The sequence below is a fragment of the Rattus norvegicus genome, chromosome 7 (genome assembly GCF_021556685.1).
Source record: "Rattus norvegicus strain SHRSP/BbbUtx chromosome 7, alternate assembly SHRSP_T2T, whole genome shotgun sequence".
Taxonomy (NCBI): Eukaryota; Metazoa; Chordata; class Mammalia; order Rodentia; family Muridae; genus Rattus; species Rattus norvegicus.
Genome location: NC_141540.1, coordinates 67325802 through 67346942, shown reverse-complemented (window position 1 = coordinate 67346942; position 21141 = coordinate 67325802). Strand labels below are relative to the sequence as shown.

General features: G+C 44.8%; 2 pseudogenes; both read right to left on the bottom strand.

The window, feature by feature from the left end:
• Positions 1 to 8511: 8511 nt before the first annotated feature.
• LOC120093867 (sentrin-specific protease 2-like) lies at positions 8512 to 9168 on the bottom strand (annotated as a pseudogene).
• A 9828-nt stretch (positions 9169 to 18996) lies between these two features.
• Positions 18997 to 20023, bottom strand: LOC148004716 (sentrin-specific protease 2 pseudogene; annotated as a pseudogene).
• Positions 20024 to 21141: the final 1118 nt, after the last annotated feature.

Sequence of the window (21141 nt, the reverse complement as noted above, 5' to 3'; positions counted from 1 at the left end):
AGAAAGGATATATTTTGTCCCACAGTGCAAGCATTCGGCTGATTATGGTAAGGAAGGCTTGGTTGGTAGCTGGAGCTTAAGCAGTTGGTTCCATTGTGTCACTATTCAGAAACAGAATGATGAGGGCAAAGGGTGAAGGTTTGCTCATTTTCACGTTTTTCTGCAGTCCTGGATATAGTGCATGGAGTGGCGTTGCTCGAATTAGAGAAGGTCTCGGGGTTGGGGATTTAGCTCAGTGATAGAGGGCTTGCCTAGCAAGCACAAGGCCCTGGGTTCGGTCTCAGCTCTGGAAAAAAAAAGGACAAAATAGAGAAGGTCTCCCCACCACAGTTGGCCTATTGTAGCTATTTCTCACAGGCATGCCTATAGGATTGTCTCCTAGGTGGTTCTAGATCATTTCAAATTGACAGTATGAACAGGCACACCATCCCTTCATAAGCATGTGACTTGACCAGCTTCCCTTGCCTGACATAACATTTCACATTATAAACAAATATTAAGACGTGACACACCACATCCCATAGACATGAATAAGCTTTATCCATTTGAACTAAGGAACAGCTGGATATAAGTGTGAATGATCCCAACACTGGGGAGGCAGAAACAGGTAGATCTGTATGAGTTCAAGGTCAGCCTGGCCTATAGAGTGTCATCCAGGACAAACTAGGCTATGAAGAGAGAATATGTCTCAATAAACAAACATCCAAATCAATAAAATAAAATACACTGCTACCCAGAACAAAACAAATAAAACACAGGTAAAACCCATGTGTGTGACCCATCTTGCATGTGTGCAAAGGGATTAAGATATCCAGAGGGGTGTGTGTGTGTGTGTGTGTGTGTCTGTGTGTGTGTGTCTGTGTGTGTGTCTGTGTCTGTGTCTGTGTGTGTGTGTGTGTGTGTATGTGCCTGTGTGTTCACTGTTCTCTTACATTTTTGTTTTGCCCCTGTAGGCTGTGAATCATATTCTTGTGTACTTAGGAAGGCTCTGTATTACTAGGTCCCATTTCAGTCTCAAAGACATTCATTTTATTGGATAGTTTATGTATTTCCATTTCAAATGTTATACCTTTCCCTGTTTCCCCTTCCCACACCCTCCCCCTGCTTCTCGTAGGGTGCTCCCCAACCCACCCACCCGCTCCCACCTCAGCACCCTGGCACTCCCTACACTGGGGAATGGAGCCATCAAAGGACCACAGGCTTCTCTTCCTATTGATGCCAGACAACACCATCCTGTTACATATGTGGCTGGAGCCAGGGGTCTCTCTACGTGTACTCATTGGTTGGTGGTTTAGTCCCCAGGAGCTCTGGGAGGTCTGGTTGGTTGATATTGTTGTTCTTCCTATGGGTTGCAAACTCCTTCACTTCTATCAGTCCTTTTTCTAACTCCTTCACTGGGGTCCCTGTGCTCAGTTTAATGGTTGGCTGTGAGCATCTGCCTCTGTATTTGTCAGGTTCTGGCAAAGCCTCTCAGGAGACAGCTATATCAGGCTCCTGCCTCAAGCACTTCTTGGCATCTGCAATAGTGTCTGTGTTTGGTGTCTGTATATGGAATAGACCCCCAGGTGGGGCAGTCTCTGCTTCACACTTTGTCCCCTTTAGACAGGAGCCAACCTGGGTTAAAACTTTGGAGATGTGTGTGTGGCCCCATCCCCCAGCCTTGCCTAACCTCTGGATATGATCTCTACAGATTCTATCTCCCCTTTGTTGGGCATTTCAGTTAATCTCATCCCTGTTAAGTCCTAGGAGTCTCTTGTTTTCCTGACATCAGGGACTTGTTGGTAGCTACCCCCAGTACCCCATCCCTCACTGCTACAGACCTCTGTTCAAATTCCTGACGCTCTGTATACCATCCCTGTCTCCTCCCATACCTGATCCTGCCCCCCTCTTTCCCCTCCCCCTCCTCTTACCTCCCAAGTCCCTCCCACCCTCTACCTCCCATGAGTATTTTGTGCCTTCTACTAAGAAGGACTGAAGCATCTACATTTTGGACTTCCTTTCTCTTAGCTTAATGTGGTCTGTGGATTATATCTTGGGTAATCTGAGCATTTAGGCTAATATCCACTTATCAGTGAGTGCATAACTTGTATGTGTTCTTTTGTAAATGGGTTACCTCACTCAGGATGATATTTTCTAGGTCCATCCATTTGCCTAAGAATTTCATGAAGTCATTGCTTTAAATAGCTGGAGAGTACCCTGTTGTGCAAATATACCACATTTTCTGTATCCATTCCTCTGTTGAAAGGCATCTGAGTTCTTTCCAGCTCATGGCTATTATAAATAAGGCTGCTAGGAACATAGTGGAGCACGTGTCTTTGTTGTATGTTGGAGCATCCTTTGGGTATATATGACATAGCTGGGTCATCAGGTAGAACTATTTCCTATTTTCCAAGGAACCTCCAAACTGATTTCCGGAATATAGGACAAGACCGGTTATACCAGTCTGCAATCCCACCAACAGTGAAGGGGTGTACCTCTTTTTCCACATCCTCGCCAGCATCTGCTGTCCCCTGAGTTTTTGATCTTAGGCATTCTGACTGCTGAGAGGTGGAATCTCATAGTTGTTTTGATTTGCATTTCCCTGATGAATAAGACTGTTGAACATTTCTTTAGGTGCTTTTCAGCCATTCGGTATTCCTCAGCTGAGAATTCATTGTTTAGCTCTGTACCCCATTTTTAATAGGGTTATTTGGTTCTCTGGAGTCTAACTTCTTGAGTTCTTTGTATATATTGGATAATAGCCCCCTATCAGATGTAGGATTAGCAAGGATCTTTTCCCAATCTGTTGGTTGCTGTTTTGTCCTATTGACAGTGTCCTTTGCCTTACAGAAGCTTGCAACTTTATGAGGTCCCATTTGTTGATTCTTGATCTTAGAGCATAAGCCACTGGTTTTCTATTCAGGAAATTTTCCCCTCTGCCCATGTGTTCCAGGCTCTTCCCCACTTTTTCTTCTATTACATTGAGTGTATCTGGTTTGATGGGGAGGTCCTAGATCTACTTGAACTTGAGCTGCGTACAGGAAATTAAGAATGGGTTGATTTGCAGTCTTCTACATGCTGATCACCAGGTGAACCAGCACCACTTGTTGAAAATGCTGTCTTTTTTCCATTGGATGGTTTTAGCTCCTTTGTCAAAGATCAAATGACCATAGGTATGGGTTCATTTCTGGGTCTTCAATTCTATTCCATTGATTTCCCTGCCTGTCTCTGTACCAATACCATGCCGTTTTTATCACTAATGGTCTGTAATACAACTTGAGGTCAGGGATGCTGATTCCCCCAGAAATTCTTTTATTGATGAGAATAGTTTTACCTGTACTGGGTTTTTGGTTATTCCAAATGAATTTGCAAATTGCTCTTTCTAATGCTATAAAGAATTGAGTCAGAATTTTGATGGGGGAATTGCATTGAATCTGTAGATTGCTTTCAGCAAAATGGCCATTTTTACTATATTAATCCTGCCAATCCATGAGCATAGGAGATTTCTCCATCTTCAGAGACCTTCAATTTCTTTCTTCAGAGACTTGAAGGTCTTGTCATACAGATCTTTCACTTCCTTGATTAGAGTCACACCAAGGTATTTTATATTATTTGTGACTATTATGAAGAGCATCATTTCCCTAATTTCTTTCTCAGCCTGTTTATCCTTTGAGTAGAGGAAGGTTAGTGACTTGTTTCAGTTAATTTTATATCCAGCAACTTTGCTGAAGTTGTTTATCAGGTTTAGTAGTTCTCTGGTGGAATTTTTGGAGTCACTTAAGCACACTATCATATCATCTGCAAATAGTGATATTTTGACTTCCAGACCAGAGACTTCCACTTTAGGGGACATCTTGCTGTGCCAGTCATTACTTAACTTCCTTCACACACTCACACACACACACACACACACACACACACACACACACACACAGAGAGAGAGAGAGAGAGAGAGAGAGAGAGAGAGAGAGAGAGAGAGAGACTAACCACACTTTTAACACTGTGTTTAGAAATCTTCTTTACTAAGGTCACCAATTATCAGCTTGGACTCCATACATACATATGGGGCACAATTCAGCTAAGCTTGTGGCTCATATACAACACAGGTCTCTTTCCTCATATCTAACAACACAGTTGTCCTCACCTCCCCAGCGTTTCTTTAATATGTGCATTCCTACCCACCTTCAGCTTAGGACATCCTGTGTGTTATGGCAATTAAGCTCTATTGCACCCCTTGCTCTTCTAAGTCTTCCTCACTCAATGAGCTGTGAGCATCTGTATTTCTCCCACAGTCTGTCTTGGTCTGATCTAGGCTTTCTTGACAGAAAATCATGCTATGATGGCTAATCATGGTTGTCAACTGGACTGCATCTGAAATCAGTTGAAACAGGCTGAGTATTCCTGTGGGGGATTTCACTGATCACATTATTTGAAGCAGAAAGACCCACCTTTCCACCAGTTCAGGGACTTTTGTCCCCTTTCTTCCTTGCTCTAGGATAGCACTTCACGTGGTGACAATAAACACACAGTGAGGAAATGAATTCCCTCCCTGAAAGGTTTGAATCAGATATTCATTATTATTTCCGCAGTCACCACTCTGCAGTTAGACTTTGCCCAAGCCAACTGTACAGATGTCCCCAGAGAGCATCTGGTGACACCTTTCTACACTTGTCCCTTCAGAACATCCCAAGGCTTTCAGGTAGAGCCAGTCTTGAAGGTTTTAAAGTAGATCCGAGCTTCAAGCCTTCTGAAAATCCTATCCAAGAGAAGAGCCTATGTTGGTAAAGCATCTTGAAACATTTGACCTTTTCACAGAATATTGCATCTTCCAATCATAGAGCAGAAGATGCAATGTGATAATTTGGGTGCTGTTTCTAAAGTCCAGTTGTGAGTTCAATAGTCTCACTCAGCACAGCCTCAGAAGGCATTTGGAAAGGACTAGAATATTGTTGGTTAAGGCAACTAGAGTCCCACTTGCATCTACTGGGCAGAGCACAGGAATTCAGTTACAAACACCCCACTGTGTGCAGGACAACTTGTACAGCAGAACAATATGCAACCACAGTGTCCACAATAATGTCATGTAAGGGTTTTACTGCAGGCACACGGTTGTATTCTTATTATTAATTTGGAGTGCCGATTGGAACAGGTCATTTTCATTAAGCTGTTTTTGAAAAATAGACCAGTTTCATCTGTGATTTGGTTTGTTGTTTGTTTGTTTTGCTTTAATCTACTTTAAAATCTCTTAGAATTAAAATCTCAAAATTCCTTTTTTTTTTTAAACCAGAGCTTAGGCCATGCGCTGAAGACCATTCAGGGCTGGCTAAAGATCCTGAGATCTTTAGTGTACATCCAGAGATCCTGGGATGGTGGCCCTGAGTCGTGCCAGAGCTGAGACCCGACCAGATTCTAGGCATAGAGCTTTGCGCAGAATCTACCCTGCCCTTCTGTGCCCCTCCATGTTCCATGTTCTGTTGCTATGGCCAGGCTGAGCCAGCAAGAGACAGACTGGACAGCAAGGGGTGCAAGGGGGCTTCTGGTGGCGATGATTTCCAGAGAGCAGATCTCTTCCCCAAGCACCTGTGTTACAGCTCTTGTGACAGAAGCTCTCAGACGATGGAATGATTCCAAAACACCTTTAATTCTGAACATGACATTTAAATACTGTTTCTTTGGATGGGTCAGACCTCATCTACATATTTGGGGGCGTGGTCTTGTCTCTATGACTGATCTGTCTTGAGCCTATATAACCTATGGTCTTGTCTTTATCTGTGGAGTGGGGGCTTGGGGCATTCTCTTGAGCCTATGTAACCTGTGGTCAAGTCCTCACCTCTGGAGGAGGGGCTTGGGGTATTGCTCTAGGTGACTGGTCTGTCTCAAACCTCTCTACAGGGGTTTGTGGGGGGCTGCAGCTAGTAAGGTCCTGATCTGGGAGGCTGGGAATGCGCCTGCTGTCCCTTTTAGGATCCCCAGGGATTTGACCTGTTTGGACCAGGAATCAGAGAACCTTTCACTGCCTGCCAGCCCACAAAATGACTTCATACTTCACAGCACTTGTTGCTCTTGCAGAAGACCCAAGTTCAAGACCCAGACCTACCTGGAACCTCACAACCATATGACTCCAGTCCCCAAGGTCTGAGAACTTCTGCTCACTTCTACAGACACTAAGCATGCACCTGGTGCAGGGACATACACACCTGCAAATTGTTCACGAAATAAAATAGATCTAAACCTATACGTTTAATGATGTATCTACCAAGCCTATTTCTTTGTATGCTAAAATTCATATTTCATAAAATGATCATAAATGACTCAAACAAAAATTAATCCAATAATTCCTCTGAGTCTACCGTAAAATAAAACTAGGAAATTTAAAATGTGTCTTTGATTTTGCTTAAAAGTCATGAATGTGCATTGATTTAACTGTTTAATTCTTATATTTTGACAGGTTTTAAAACAATAAATTTTTTGAGACAATAACAAACTTCTACTGCAGAATTTAGGGGAGGTACCAAAATTCGTCCTTTATTTAAGATTCTGTGAGTAACGGTATAAAAGTGATCTTCCCTGAGATATTTGATCTAGAAAATGACTTAAAATTGCATGGCTGGTCAAGCATGACTTTTAGAATACATCCAACAATTTCTAAGTTTCAATAATCATGGGACAGTGATTTCATGTCAATAAGAATCAACTGGCATCTGGTCACTGTACTCGTTTCCTTGACACTAAATATTGTAAATGCTTTAATTAATTAGATTCAGCAAACCAAATACACAAAGTAAAGCTAAGTTCCCTGGGTCATTTTCAGCCCAATGCTGATACTGTTGCAACCAATTCCAAGGCAACTGTTTCAGATGTGCCTGGGAAGATTCTGCAAGAATACCAAGAGGAAGGTGGCTGTGGATGTGGAATGGTCAGAATCTTGAGACAAGGTATTCATATACAACCTTGACGGCTCCCACCATAGTAACATTCTTACCTCCATCCCAGAGGGCTAGGATTAGATAGATGTCTCTGCACCTAAGCTATAGCCTGGTTTTTCTGTTGAAATGATCTGACTGCAGTGGTCCATATTGCAAGAGAGCAGACAAATATGAGCTTGTGATGATGATGCTATAGGGCTCGGAGGTGGAGGAGAAAGGAAACAGCCATCTGACCATGCCTGTTCCAAAGGAAACATAGCTAAGTTTTCCTACTGGTGGCTTTTGCTCTGATTGCAAGATGTGAGCTTGTTCTGTATGTACAGGGGTGTGCACATGCATAGGTATGCTTGCCCAGGCATGGACAGTCCAGACATCAATGCTCCCATTACATGGAGGGTATACGTTGCTGCAGCTCTACAGGGCACTGCAGTGTTCTGTGCTACTGAGTTTGTCCTCTGTTCCCTTACAATCCAGGATAGAGGAGAGATCCTCACTAATGTATTGTATCTTCATACTAGGCACTAAGAAGAGACAATCAATAACTAACATGGAAATGTATGAACAGTCTACACTTATGAGTCGACCCCCCATGCCCACCCCTGATGAGCTGCCACACTCCCACGCCTGATGGGTCATGCCCTCCCCCACCCCAGGTATCTGCTTTCCACTTATCTCAGACAACCTCATTACACCATGTAAGGAAAGCAAAAACAGACCTAGCAAAATATGTTCAAACAATACTAAACTTTATTCAATAAAAACTTCATGAAGAGAAATGCAAGATCTACAATTAATAGAAAAATTAACTTCAAAATTTCATATAGAAAATACATTGTTGTAAGTTTGCATTATACATACTATACAGTACATACACTAAAAAATATCATCAAGTCTGCGTAGAAACGGGAGTAAAGCAGTAGAACACATGAACAATGAAATATTTAATTTCAGTACCCTAGATACAAAGAAAACATTTTAAAAAGATCCTATAATTGAATACTTTTGGAATGTGAAGTTCTCCACAGCACCCACACGGGTGGGACATATTCAAAGAGTCCCGGTTTTAAAAGACACACTTAGGAGAACAGACACTTCACTCAACTTCCAAGAATAAAGCAGACCTTATCTTAAAATGTCTATGCGAATTTTCTCAATAATTCTGATGGAGCCTGTCTCAAGGGCCCCATGGCCACAGTACAACACTGTGAAACAGTGAATATTAAAGACTAGGAAGCAGTAGAAAACACCTACAGTGATTATTTAAAACTTATTTTAAAAAAAACCAAAAAGTTTTTAAAAAAAAAAATGAGTGAAGATCCCAACATTAACCTAAGGTCAAAAATCCAGTTTAAAGCAGCATCCTTGTGAGCATGCGCTGTGTCTGTGTCGAGCAGTTTCTAACTTGTGCCGGGCACATCTATCTCCTAGATTGCTTCCGGTGCAGCTCTCCCTTGTTCCAGGTTAGCATTACTTGAAAGCCTGTGGGGCATCCCCCACTCTTTACACTGGAGAACCTGTTTCAAGGCCCTTCTGACCACCCTGCCTGAAGTCCTTGGCTCCATCCACAAAAGCCTTCCCAGCAGCCTCAGCAGCCTGGTGGGTGGGGCTACAGTAGGCTCTGGTGCAGGATTTCCCACACCATCCTCTTCCTAAACAGGGGCATGTGCTGCTGAGAGAAGGTGATGGGGCGGCCTCTGGAGATGTAATCTGCGTATTTGCAGGTAAACACACCGCAGTCCCTGTCATTCCCCTGCTGAGGAATCTTCTCTGTTGGCATGCTGTACTGTTTCCATTCCGAAGGGTTCAGATCCACATGCCTTCTGGCTTTGCTCTCATCCTGCAGATAGTGGAAGATCAGCTCAAGGACATCTGGTCTCTTATGTCCCATGGAATCCAGGTAGACAATACTCTTCTCTCTTAGGTCTGTCACCACCAGGCTCCAGTGCACATCCAGGTGAACCGGCACCAGAATCAGTTCCTTTGCAAAGAGGTTTACTGCCTTGGTCCATCTTCGGACTGATCTGTAGCCCCCACTCTTTAGCTTGGTGTAAAAGAAGGTGTTAAATGCATAAAGGGCAGGGTATCCTTGAGTCTGATTTCTGTCCACGAGAAGATTCATGTAAAAATTAATGACGTTGTCATTGAGCCACGCGCTGTCACTCAGGGTGTGCATGTCTGCTCGAGTGATGGTCATATTGAAGGCACAGCTCAAAACCTGGTCTTGTGGCCCTGGGCCAAGTGCGCTACTGATTTCCTTTTGCATGTCCGCTGTGACCAGAGGGCCATGGTCCAGCCCTGTGCTCTGCTTTTGGTCTTGAGAAGCCTTTTCTTTGGTGTCAGCTATTGGCATTTGTTTGGGGAGAATGCCATTGCTGACTCTGTTTTCACAGATTTGAGGTGTTTGAGAAGCATGAATCTGTGCATCCACACAGCCTTTGATGTCCTTTGAGGAGTCCAATGGGTCCTGGAAAGCATTCTGAGAGTCTGAGCTCACAGAGCCCCAGGGTTGACAGTTTCCCAACAAGCTTGGGTACATTCCATTGAGGTGTTTCTGAACATATTCCTCTATGTTGCTGTAGGGACCCTTTGGTCCATTACCTCCATCCACAGACTTTGTCTCAGTCACAGCCTGTTCCTCGGGGCCTTTGGTGAACTCTGGGGTCTTTTGGTGGAATGGAACCTCTTCTTGGGGGTTCTGTATCAGACCCTGGCCTGGCTTTTCAACCCCAAGCTCTATTTCCCACTGCTGTGGTTTCAGCCTCTTCAGAGGTAGGATGGGCTCTTCATGCTGCCAAGCCTTTTTACCTTCTGCCTGGTATTTCCTCTTTTGGCCTCTTCCTGAATGTTCACAGTACACTCTCCCATGCTGCTTGCCCAGTTGCCATCTACAGGGGCCACGTGGATGGCCTTTGCTCACCTGTTGGCTCTCTGCTATGGCACAGCTTTCTGATTGGCAAGTCACAGTGTTTGTCAGCCAGACAGTCATTGCGGGCTCAGTTGTTGTCTTCGTGGATAAAGGATCAGTTAGTATAGTTGCAGGTGTCTTATCCATACTGGACATGTTGGTCCAAGATCAGAAACTGCAGGGTGAAGAGTTCAGGCTTCCTTTGGCCTTGGAAACAGTTGCAAGGTGAATTCAGACAGAGGGAGGCAACAGTATCCAAGAGTAGTTCTCCCTCAGCTGATGATCTTCCCTTGTCTTTAAGGTGGCTCTGAATTACCAGTTCAGGCACTGCCTTTGACCTGGTAGGAGAAGTGAAGCTTCAGGGCACAGTGAACCTCTGTGGACCCCCAAATCAGGGAAATCTCTATGGATGTCAGAGTCACCCAAATACACTAAACGTTGGCAGCACAGGCAACCACACTGGAGGCCTCTTTTTATTCTGGAGTTCCTCTTGGTCAGTCCCTGCATAAAGCAAACAAAAACAATTAGAACTTCATGAGGCAGAAGTGTAGCTGTGTCCTCAAAGAGAGAGAGAGAGAGAGAGAGAGAGAGAGAGAGAGAGAGAGAGAGTATTGGGAGGGACAGTGGAGTCATTAGGTTACATTTTTCTGAAATGTCAACTCTAGGAGAGAGGGTTGGATCCTTAGAAAGACCTGGACACAGCACCTTCCTCCGTGTTGAACAGAGTAAGATTAGGCTCAGTTCAAGGATCTAGCTTTATAGTCTGGTTTGGCAAAGGATAGCCCAGCGTATGTGAGTCTGTGCATGATCTAAGAGCCAATGCAGAATTCCCCCGGCTTCTACTCGCTAGCCCTAAAGGGATAGACACTGAATCAAGGTGAACCTCTGTCACATCCACTGAGTGATCTTCATTCCCTGGCAAATAACGGTGAAGGCGAATGGATAAGCTCCTGCACTGTTGGCACCTAACAAAGTTGTTTTTTCCCCAGGTCAAAGATATAAATGAAAAGTGGTCCTTCCCAATTCAAATTAAGCCAACATCCTCCACAGGGATGCCCTTAATTTTGGGGTTTTAGTTAATTCAAGATGTAGGCAAGTTGGCAACACAAAATGGACAAGACACTTGCCTCCAAACCACACAGTTTGAAAGACAGTTTGTGCCATTTTGACCTGTGATTTTTCTCTTTCTAGTGCCCACCTGCATGTGGGTATGTGTGTGCCTGTGTACATGTGTGTGTCTGTGTGTGTGAGAGAGTATGTGCCTGTGTATGTTTATGCCTCTCTCTGTGTGTGTGTGTGTGTGTGTGTGTGTGTGTGTGTGTGTGTGTGTGTGTATCTGCATAGTGGGTTTACTTTGATCCTTGTTTCATTTATGAGAAGAAACATGGAGGTCCACAAAATGACAGAGCTGTGACCAAGCCTTGATCTCTCTCCTCAAATTCTCAGAGTCTGTACCACCAACCAAAGAACATACACGGGCTTCACCTACCACTCTCCAACATATAGAACTGATTTGCTGTTTGTCTTCATGTAGGTACCCAACACCCGGAGGTTGGGTTATTCCAAACCCTACTGCCTGTACATGGGATGGGTTCTTTTTGCAGGGTTGCCTTGTCTGACCTCAGTGGGAGAGGTTGGGCCTAGCCTCCCAGACACCAGGGCAGTGGTGTACACAGTGGGGTCCACATCTGTACAGAAGCAGATGTTAGGAATGGAGGAAGGAGTATGGAAGGGGTGACTGGAAGAGGGGGCAGAGAGATGGATGCCAAGTGAGTAAGTGTAAACGGAAAAGGAAAAACACTAAAATAAAAAGAAAAATAGTCAGCAGGGGTCTGTGAAGGGGCCAAGGTAGTCAAAGGGTGAAGGGGAATTGAGGATTTGGAAAGCTCACTTGGTAGAGAGCTCACCCCAACATAAAAGGACTCCTGGGTTTGATGCCCTGCACCATATACACCTGTGTGTGCTGCTCCATACCTCTAATTCTCACCCTCAGGAGGCCAAGAGAGGAACCAAATGCACCAGGCATTCACAGCCAGCCTTGGATACCACGGCCCTGGCTGTTAACACATAGGCCATAGGCAGAGAGGGTAGATCAGTGCTTACTGAGTACATATGAGCTGTGCATACACAAACACTGAGGCTTAACTCCTCCACCATTTTACAATCAGAAATAGATATGCTGAATGTCAGGGATCTCTAAGGCAAAGAACTGATGACTGAGTCTATCATAAAGGGGCTTGACACACTGGTCTGACTGTTCCAACAATGGCTGTCTCTGAACAGAAAGTTCAAGGTTCCCAAAGGCCAAAAATTTGCGTGTGTAAGCTGGTCTACAGTATATGCTGAAGTCGCAAGGAAGTATCTATCTTTGGCACTGGAGTGGGATTAGTGATACAGAATCTTCCTACATGGACAAGAAAGTAGAATTACACACTACTGTTGCAAAACTGGAATTTAAGAAAAAAATAAATACAAAGGTACACAGGGATACACACACACACACACACACACACACACACACATATTCAAATGTGTTTGTGATGTATAGGGCTCAGATGTTAGCTTCAGGAAGTTTCTACTTTTGTTTTTTGAGGCAGAGTCTCTCATGGCTGCTTCTCCAAGTAACAAGGTGGATTAGCAGCTGACCCCCCCCCCCATGATCCACTTGTCATTTTGCCTCCCCGGAGCTGTGTGACAAGAAAATACCCCATGCTTTTGTATTCGGCTTCCCCCCCCCCCCCCCGGAGCTGAGTAACAAACCCAGGACCTTGAGCTTGCTATGCAAGTGCTCTACCACTGAGCTAAATCCCCAAGCCCCATGCTTTTGTAATTTATGATAGTGCTGGTGGGAGACCCTTCACCATCTAAGCTCTTGCTCCCGCCCTAGGCTCACAGGTCTTTGTTGTTGCTGCTGTTCTGGGAGAGGAAATAGTAATAATAGAAGGACTGGAGACATGGCTGGGGAGTCAGGAACACTTGTTCTGTGAGCTAGAGTGTCTGAGTTTGATGCCCAGCACCCATGCAACAAGTCAGGCAAGTCTGAACAGGAAGGTAGTAAATACCCACATGGGAACAAAGACAAGTTCATCCCTAGAGCTGGCTGCACAGTGAGTCAGCGCAAAATGGCCGGCCAGGCTTGAGTCAATCAGGTGGAGGCCAAAGCAGGAAAACAGGTGATAGCCTCGGTTATCTGCATGCAAATCTATGTAAACACACACACACACACACACACACACACAAACACACACTCACACGCACACATGCACACACACACAATCACATGCACATTCACACACACATGCACACACACAAACACACAATCACATGCACAATCACACACACACGCACACACACACCTCTGCATATCATACTCACTTGTGCACATATGCACCCATGGCTCACACACTCTCATAGTCTCACTTTTCTTCTGTCTTATTGGAATCGGCCCCATCCAATGTTACTGAGCCATGGATGACTAGTAGGCAGGATGCCTTGAGAGCCATTTTGGGCAACAGGAGAGGCCAATTGTGGGCTTTCCTTGGTGTCCCCAAGGCACACCACATGGACATGTACTTGCTTGGTTTGCCTAAGCTCCACTGAGATGCTATTCTGTGCATTCCGGCTGTGTTCTCTTGGGAAAACATATCCTACCTTCCTGAAGATTGCAGCTTTTGGTTCAACGCTACTCAATTACTGCAAACGAGCAAAACTAGAAGTAGGAAGAGGACCCCCATCTAAGGAGACTGCTAGAATGAGGCATCTCTGCTAATCTATAGAAAATATAGCCCCCCAAGCCAGTAGAGACTCTGGAATTTCCACCCTGGTACATCTGCCTCTGATTCCCATTGAATTAAGATCACCTAAGTTGTCTTATTACTCAGTAGTTATTATACAGAACCTATACTCGTGTACATATACATACATACATATATACATACATACATACATACATACATACATACATACATACATACAGGAAAGATACATATGTACACTTATATATGTAGTAAGATTTAAATGACTTACAAACTGTGGTCCAGCTAATCCAAAAATGGCTGCTTAGAAATGGAAGGTCTAAGTGTCCAGTAGATTTTCAGTGCACCAGTCTGGATGGCTCAGCTGGTCTTTAATAAGTGCCAGATTCACAAAGAAGTAAACCCTTGAAGACCCTGGATGAATGGACCTCTTACGGAAGCAAGAACAAGCAGGCAAAGAACACAACTTCCTTCTTGCACAGCCTTATATAGGCTCCTGGAAGTAGGCGTGGCCAAGAGGAATGGTGGGAAAATACCACCTAATCTAATCCATCTCAAAAATCCGTAACAAAGATTTCCCCCCCCCACAGGAAGATAAGGATTAAAAGAAGTTCAACCCACTTCAAATTAAGCACACATCCTCCAGAGGGATGCCGGTTAATTGTGGGGTTTTAGGTATTTCCAGGTGTAGGCAAGTTGACAACCCAGAATAGCCATCACACTTACCCCAAACCACATCTGAACACTCTTGGGAAGACAGTTTCTGGAATTTTTACCTGTGACTTTTCCCTCTCTAGTGATGCACCTACCCATGTGCATGTGTGTGCTTTTGTGTGGGTGTGTGACTGTCTGTGTGTGTGAGAGGGTATGTGCATGTGTTTGTGCCTGTGTGTGTGTCTGTGACTGCATAGTGAGCTTACTTTGATCCTTGTTTCATATCTGAGAAGAAATGTGGAGGTCCAGGAAATGAAAGAGCTGTGTCCAAGCTGAGATCTCTGTCTTCAAATTCTCAGAGTCTGTACCACCAACCAAAGAACATACACGGGCTGGACGTGGCACTGCCCAACATATAGAGCTCATTAGCAGTTTGTCATTATGTATGTCCCCAACAACTGGAGTTTGGGCTATTCCAAAACCTAATGCCTGTACATGGGATGGGTTCTTATAGCAGGGCTGCCTTGTCTGACCTCAGTGGGAGAGGTTGGGCCTAGCCTCCCAGACACCAGGGTAGTGGTGTACTCAGTGGGGTCCATATCTGTTCAGAAGCAGATGTTAGGCATGGAGGAAGGAGTATGGAAGGGGTGACTGGAAGAGGGGGCAGAGAGATGGATGCCAAGTGAGTAAGTGTAAACGGAAAAGGAAAAACACTGAAATAAAAAGAAAAATAGTCAGCAGGGGTCTGTGAAGTGGTCAAGGGAGTCAAGAGGGTGCAGGGGAATTGAGGAGTTGGAAAGCTCACTTGGTAGAGAACTCACCCCAACAGAAAAGGACTCTGGGGTTTGATGCCCTGCACCATATACACCTGTGTGTGCTGCTCCATACCTCTAATTCTCATCCACAGGAGTACAAGAGAGGAACCAAATGCACCAGACATTCACAGCCAGCCTTGGATACCAGGGCCCTGGCTGTTAACACATAGGCCATAGGCAGAGAGGGTAGATCAGTGCTTACTGAGTACATATGAGCTGTGCATACACAAACACTAAAGTTTAACACCTACCCCAGTTTTACAATCAGAAATAGATATGCTGAATGTCAGGGATCTCTAAGGCAAAGAACTGATGACTGAGTCTATGTTAAAGGGGTTTCATGCACTGGCCTGACAGTTCCAAAACAATGGCTGCCTCTCAACAGAAAGTTGAAGTTTCTCAAAGTCCATAAATTTGCATGTGTAAGCTGGTCTACAGTATATGCTGAAGTCCCAAGGAAGTATCTACTTTTCGCACTGGAGTGGGATTAGTGATACAGAATCTTCCTACATGGACAAGAAAGAACAATTACACACTAGTGGTGCAAAACTGGAATATAAGAAATAAAGAAATACAAAGGCACACAGGGGTACACACACAGACACAAACACACATACACACATTCACACACACACACACACATTCACACATATCCACACAGACCCAAACACACTGCATATGTGTTTGTGATGTATAAGGCTCAGCTGTTGTTCTCAGGAAGTTTGCCCTTTTGTTTTTTGAGGCAGAGTCTCTCATGGCTGCTTCTCCCAGTAACAAGGTGGATGAGCAGTTGATCCCCCATGATCCACTTGTCATTTTGCCTCGCCAGATCTGGGTGACAAGAAAATACCACCTGGCTTTAGTAATTTATGATAGTGCTGGTGGGAGGCCCTTCACCATCTAAGCTCTTGCTCCAGCCCTAGGCTCACAGGGTTTGTTGCTGCTGCTATTCTGGGAAAGGAAATAGTAATAATAGAAGGGCTGGAGGCATGGCTGGGCAGTCAGGAACACTTGTTCTGTGAGTTCGAGGATCTGAGTTTGAGCCCCAGCACCCATGCAACAAGTTAGGCAAGTCTTAACATGAACGTAATAAATACCCACATCCCTAGAACTGGTTGGGCAGTGAGTCTATGCAAAATGGAATGCCAGGCTTGAATCAATCAAGTGGAGCCCAAAAGAGGAAAACATGTGATAGCCTCTGTTATCGGCATGCAAATCTATGGAAACACACACACACACACACACACACTCACACACAAACACACACACTCACACACACAAACAAACACACACACACATAAACACACACACACACAGACACAGGCACACACACCTCTGCATATCATACTCACTTGTGCACATATGCACCCATGGCTCACACACTCTCACAGTCTCACTTTTCTTCTTTCTTATTGGAATCTGCCCCATCCAATGTTACTGAGCCATGGATGCCAGGAGGCAGGATGCCATGAGAGCCGTAAAGCGATTCTGGGCAACAGGAGAGGCCTATTGTGGGCTTTTCTTGGTCTCCCCAAGGCACACCACATGGACATGTACTTGCTTGGTTTGCCTAAGCTCCACTGAGATGCTACTCTTTCTATTCGGGCTGTGTTCTCTTGGGAAAGCATATCCAACCTTCCTGAACACTGCCTGATTTGGCTCAGCGCTACTCAATTACTGCAAACCAGCAAAACTAGAAGTAGGAAGAGGACCCCCCACCCATCTAAGGAGACTGCTAGAATCAGGTATCTCTGCCAATCTATAGGAAATGTAGCATCCCCAGCCAGTAGAGACTCTGGATATTCCACCCTGGGACATATGCCACTGACTCCCATTGAATTAAGATCAACTAGGTTGCCTTATTACACAGCTGTTATTATACAGAACCCATACTCATGTACATATACATACATACATATAGGAAAGATAGATATGTACATTTATATATGTAGATATGATTAAAATGACTTACAGACTGTCAACCGTGACTTTTAGAACACATCCAACAATTTCTAAGTTCCTATAAACATGGGACAGTGACTTCATGTCAATAAGAATCAACTGGCATCTGGTCACTGTACTCATTTCCTTGACACTAAATATTGTAAATGCTTTAGTTCATTAGATTCAGCAAACCAAATACACAAAGTAAAGCTAAGTTAAGCTGGGTCATTTTCAGCCCAATGCAGATACTGTTGCAACCAATTCCAAGGCAACTGTTTCAGATGTGCCTGGGAAGATTCTGCAAGGTAACCATACCAAGAGGAAGGTGGCTGTGGATGTGGAATGGTCAGTCTCTTGAGACAAGGTGTTCATATACAACCTTGAGGGCTCCCACAATAGTAACATTCTTACCTCCATCCCAGAGGGCTAGGATCAGATAGCTGTCTATGCACCTAAGCTATAGCCTGGTTTTCTGTTGAAATGATCTGATTGCAGTGGTCCATATTGCAAGAGAGCAGACAAATATGAGCTTGTGATGATGATGCTATAGGGCTCGGAGGTGGAGGAGAAAGGAAACAGTCATCTGACCATGCCTGTTCCAAAGGAAACATAGCTAAGTTTTCCTACTGGTGGCTTTTGCTCTGATTGGAAGATGCGAGCTTGTTCTGCATGTACAGGGGTGTGCACATGCATAGGTATGCTTGCCCAGGCATGGACAGTCCAGACACCAATGCTCCCATTACATGGAGGGTATATGTTGCTGCAGCTCTACAGGGCACTGCAGTGTTCTGTGCTACTGAGTTTGTCCTCTGTTCCCTTACAATCCAGGATAGAGGAGAGATCCTCACTAATGTATTGTGTCTTCATACTAGGCGCTAAGAAGAGACAATCAATAACTAACATGGAAATGTATGAACAGTTTACACTAATGAGTCGACCCCCCATGCCCACCCCTGATGAGTCGCCCCTCCCACCGCCACACCCCCACCCCTGATGGGTCACGCTCCCCACCCCCACCCCAGGTATCTGCTTTCCACTTATCTCAGACAACCTCATTATACCATGTAATGTACAGCAAAAACAGACCTAGCAAAATATGTTCAAACAATACTAAACTTTATTCAATAAAAACTTCATGAACAGAAATGCAAGATCTACAATTAATAGAAGAATTAAATTCAACATTTCATACAGAAAATAAAGTTTTATTACAATTATTATTATTACAATAATGTTGTAAGTTTGCATTATACATACTATACAGTACATATATCATTATCATCAAGTCTGGCTAGAAACGGGAGTAAAGCAGTAGAACACATGAACAATGAAATATTTAATTTCAGTACCCTAGATACAAAGAAAACATTTTAAAAAGATCCTATAATTGAATAATTTTGGAATGTGAAGTTCTGCACAGCACTCACACGGGTGGGACATATTCAAAGAGTCCCGGGTTTAAAAGACACACTTAGCAGAACAGACACTTCACTCAACTTCCAAGAATAAAACAGACCTTCTTAGTCCCAGGAATAAAATATCTTAAAATGTCTATGCGAATTTTCTCAATGATTCTGATGGAGCCTGTCTCAAGGGCCCCATGGCCACAGTACAACACTGTGAAACAGTGAATATTAAAGACTAGGAAGCAGTAGAAAACACCTACAGTGATTATTTAAAACTTATTTTTAAAAAAAACCAAAAAGTTTAAAAAAAAATGAGTGAAGATCCCAACATTAACCTAAGATCAAAAATCCAGTTTAAAGCAGCATCCTTGTGAGCATGCGCTGTGTCTGTGTCGAGCAATTTCTAACTTGTGCCGGGCACATCTATCTCCTAGATTGCTTCCGGTGCAGCTCTCCCTTGTTCCAGGTTAGCATTACTTGAAAGCGTGTGGGGCATCCCCCACTCTTTACACTGGAGAACCTGTTTCAAGGCCCTTCTGACCACCCTGCCTGAAGTCCTTGGCTCCATCCACAAAAGCCTTCCCAGCAGCCTCAGCAGCCTGGTGGGTGGGGCTACAGTAGGCTCTGGTGCAGGATTTCCCACACCATCCTCTTCCTAAACAGGGGCATGTGCTGCTGAGAGAAGGTGATGGGGCGGCCTCTGGAGATGTAATCTGCGTATTTGCAGGTAAACACACCGCAGTCCCTGTCATTCCCCTGCTGAGGAATCTTCTCTGTTGGCATGCTGTACTGTTTCCATTCCGAAGGGTTCAGATCCACATGCCTTCTGGCTTTGCTCTCATCCTGCAGATAGTGGAAGATCAGCTCAAGGACATCTGGTCTCTTATGTCCCATGGAATCCAGGTAGACAATACTCTTCTCTCTTAGGTCTGTCACCACCAGGCTCCAGTGCACATCCAGGTGAACCGGCACCAGAATCAGTTCCTTTGCAAAGAGGTTTACTGCCTTGGTCCATCTTCGGACTGATTTGTAGCCCCCACTCTTTAGCTTGGTGTAAAAGAAGGTGTTAAATGCATAAAGGGCAGGGTATCCTTGAGTCTGATTTCTGTCCACGAGAAGATTCATGTAAAAATTAATGACGTTGTCATTGAGCCACGCGCTGTCACTCAGGGTGCGCATGTCTGCTCGAGTGATGGTCATATTGAAGGCACAGCTCAAGACCTGGTCTTGTGGCCCTGGGCCAAGTGCGCTACTGATTTCCTTTTGCATGTCCGCTGTGACCAGAGGGCCATGGTCCAGCCCTGTGCTCTGCTTTTGGTCTTGAGAAGCCTTTTCTTTGGCGTCAGCTATTGGCATTTGTTTGGGGAGAATGCCATTGCTGACTCTGTTTTCACAGATTTGAGGTGTTTGAGAAGCATGAATCTGTGCATCCACACAGCCTTTGATGTCCTTTGAGGAGTCCAATGGGTACTGGAAAGCATTCTGAGAGTCTGAGCTCACAGAGCCCCAGGGTTGACAGTTTCCCAACAAGCTTGGGTACATTCCATTGAGGTGTTTCTGAACATATTCCTCTATGTTGCTGTAGGGACCCTTTGGTCCATTACCTCCATCCACAGACTTTGTCTCAGTCACAGCCTGTTCCTCGGGGCCTTTGGTGAACTCTGGGGTCTTTTGGTGGAATGGAACCTCTTCTTGGGGGTTCTGTATCAGACCCTGGCCTGGCTCTTCAACCCCAAGCTCTATTTCCCACTGCTGTGGTTTCAGCCTCTTCAGAGGTAGGATGGGCTCTTCATGCTGCCAAGCCTTTTTACCTTCTGCCTGGTACTTCCTCTTTTGGCCTCTTCCTGAATGTTCACGGTACACTCTCCCATGCTGCTTGCCCAGTTGCCATCTACAGGGGCCACGTGGATGGCCTTTGCTCACCTGTTGGCTCTCTGCTATGGCACAGCTTTCTGATTGGCAAGTCACAGTGTTTGTCAGCCAGACAATCATTGCGGGCTCAGTTGTTGTCTTCGTGGATAAAGGATCAGTTAGTATAGTTGCAGGTGTCTTATCCATACTGGACATGTTGGTCCAAGATCAGGAACTGCAGGGTGAAGAGTTCAGGCTTCCTTTGGCCTTGGAGACAGTTGCAAGGTGAATTCAGACGGAGGGAGGCAACAGTATCCAAGAGTAGTTCTCCCTCAGCTGATGATCTTCCCTTGTCTTTAAGGTGGCGGTGGATTACCAGTTCAGGCACTGCCTTTGACCTGGTAGGAGAAGTGAAGCTTCAGGGCACAGTGAACCTCTGTGGACCCCCAAATCAGGGAAATCTCTATGGATGTCAGAGTCACCCACATACACTAAACTTTGGCAGCACAGGCAACCACACTGGAGGCCTCTTTTTATTCTGGAGTTCCTCTTGGTCAGTGCCTGCATGAAGCAAACAAACACAATTAGAACTCCATGAGGCAGAAGTGTAACTGTGTCTTCAGAGAGAGAGAGAGAGAGAGAGAGAGAGAGAGAGAATATTGGGAGGAACAGTGGAGTCACTAGGTTACATTTTTCTGAAATGTGAACTCTAGGAGAGAGGGTTGGATCCTTAGAAAGACCTGGACACAGCACCTTCCTCCGTGTTGAACAGAGTAAGATTAGGCTCAGTTCTCAGATCTAGCTTTGTACTCTGGTTTGGCAAAGGATAGCCCAGCGTATGTGAGTCTGTGCATGATCTAACAGCCAATGCAGAATTCCCCCGGCTTCCACTCGCTAGCCCTAAAG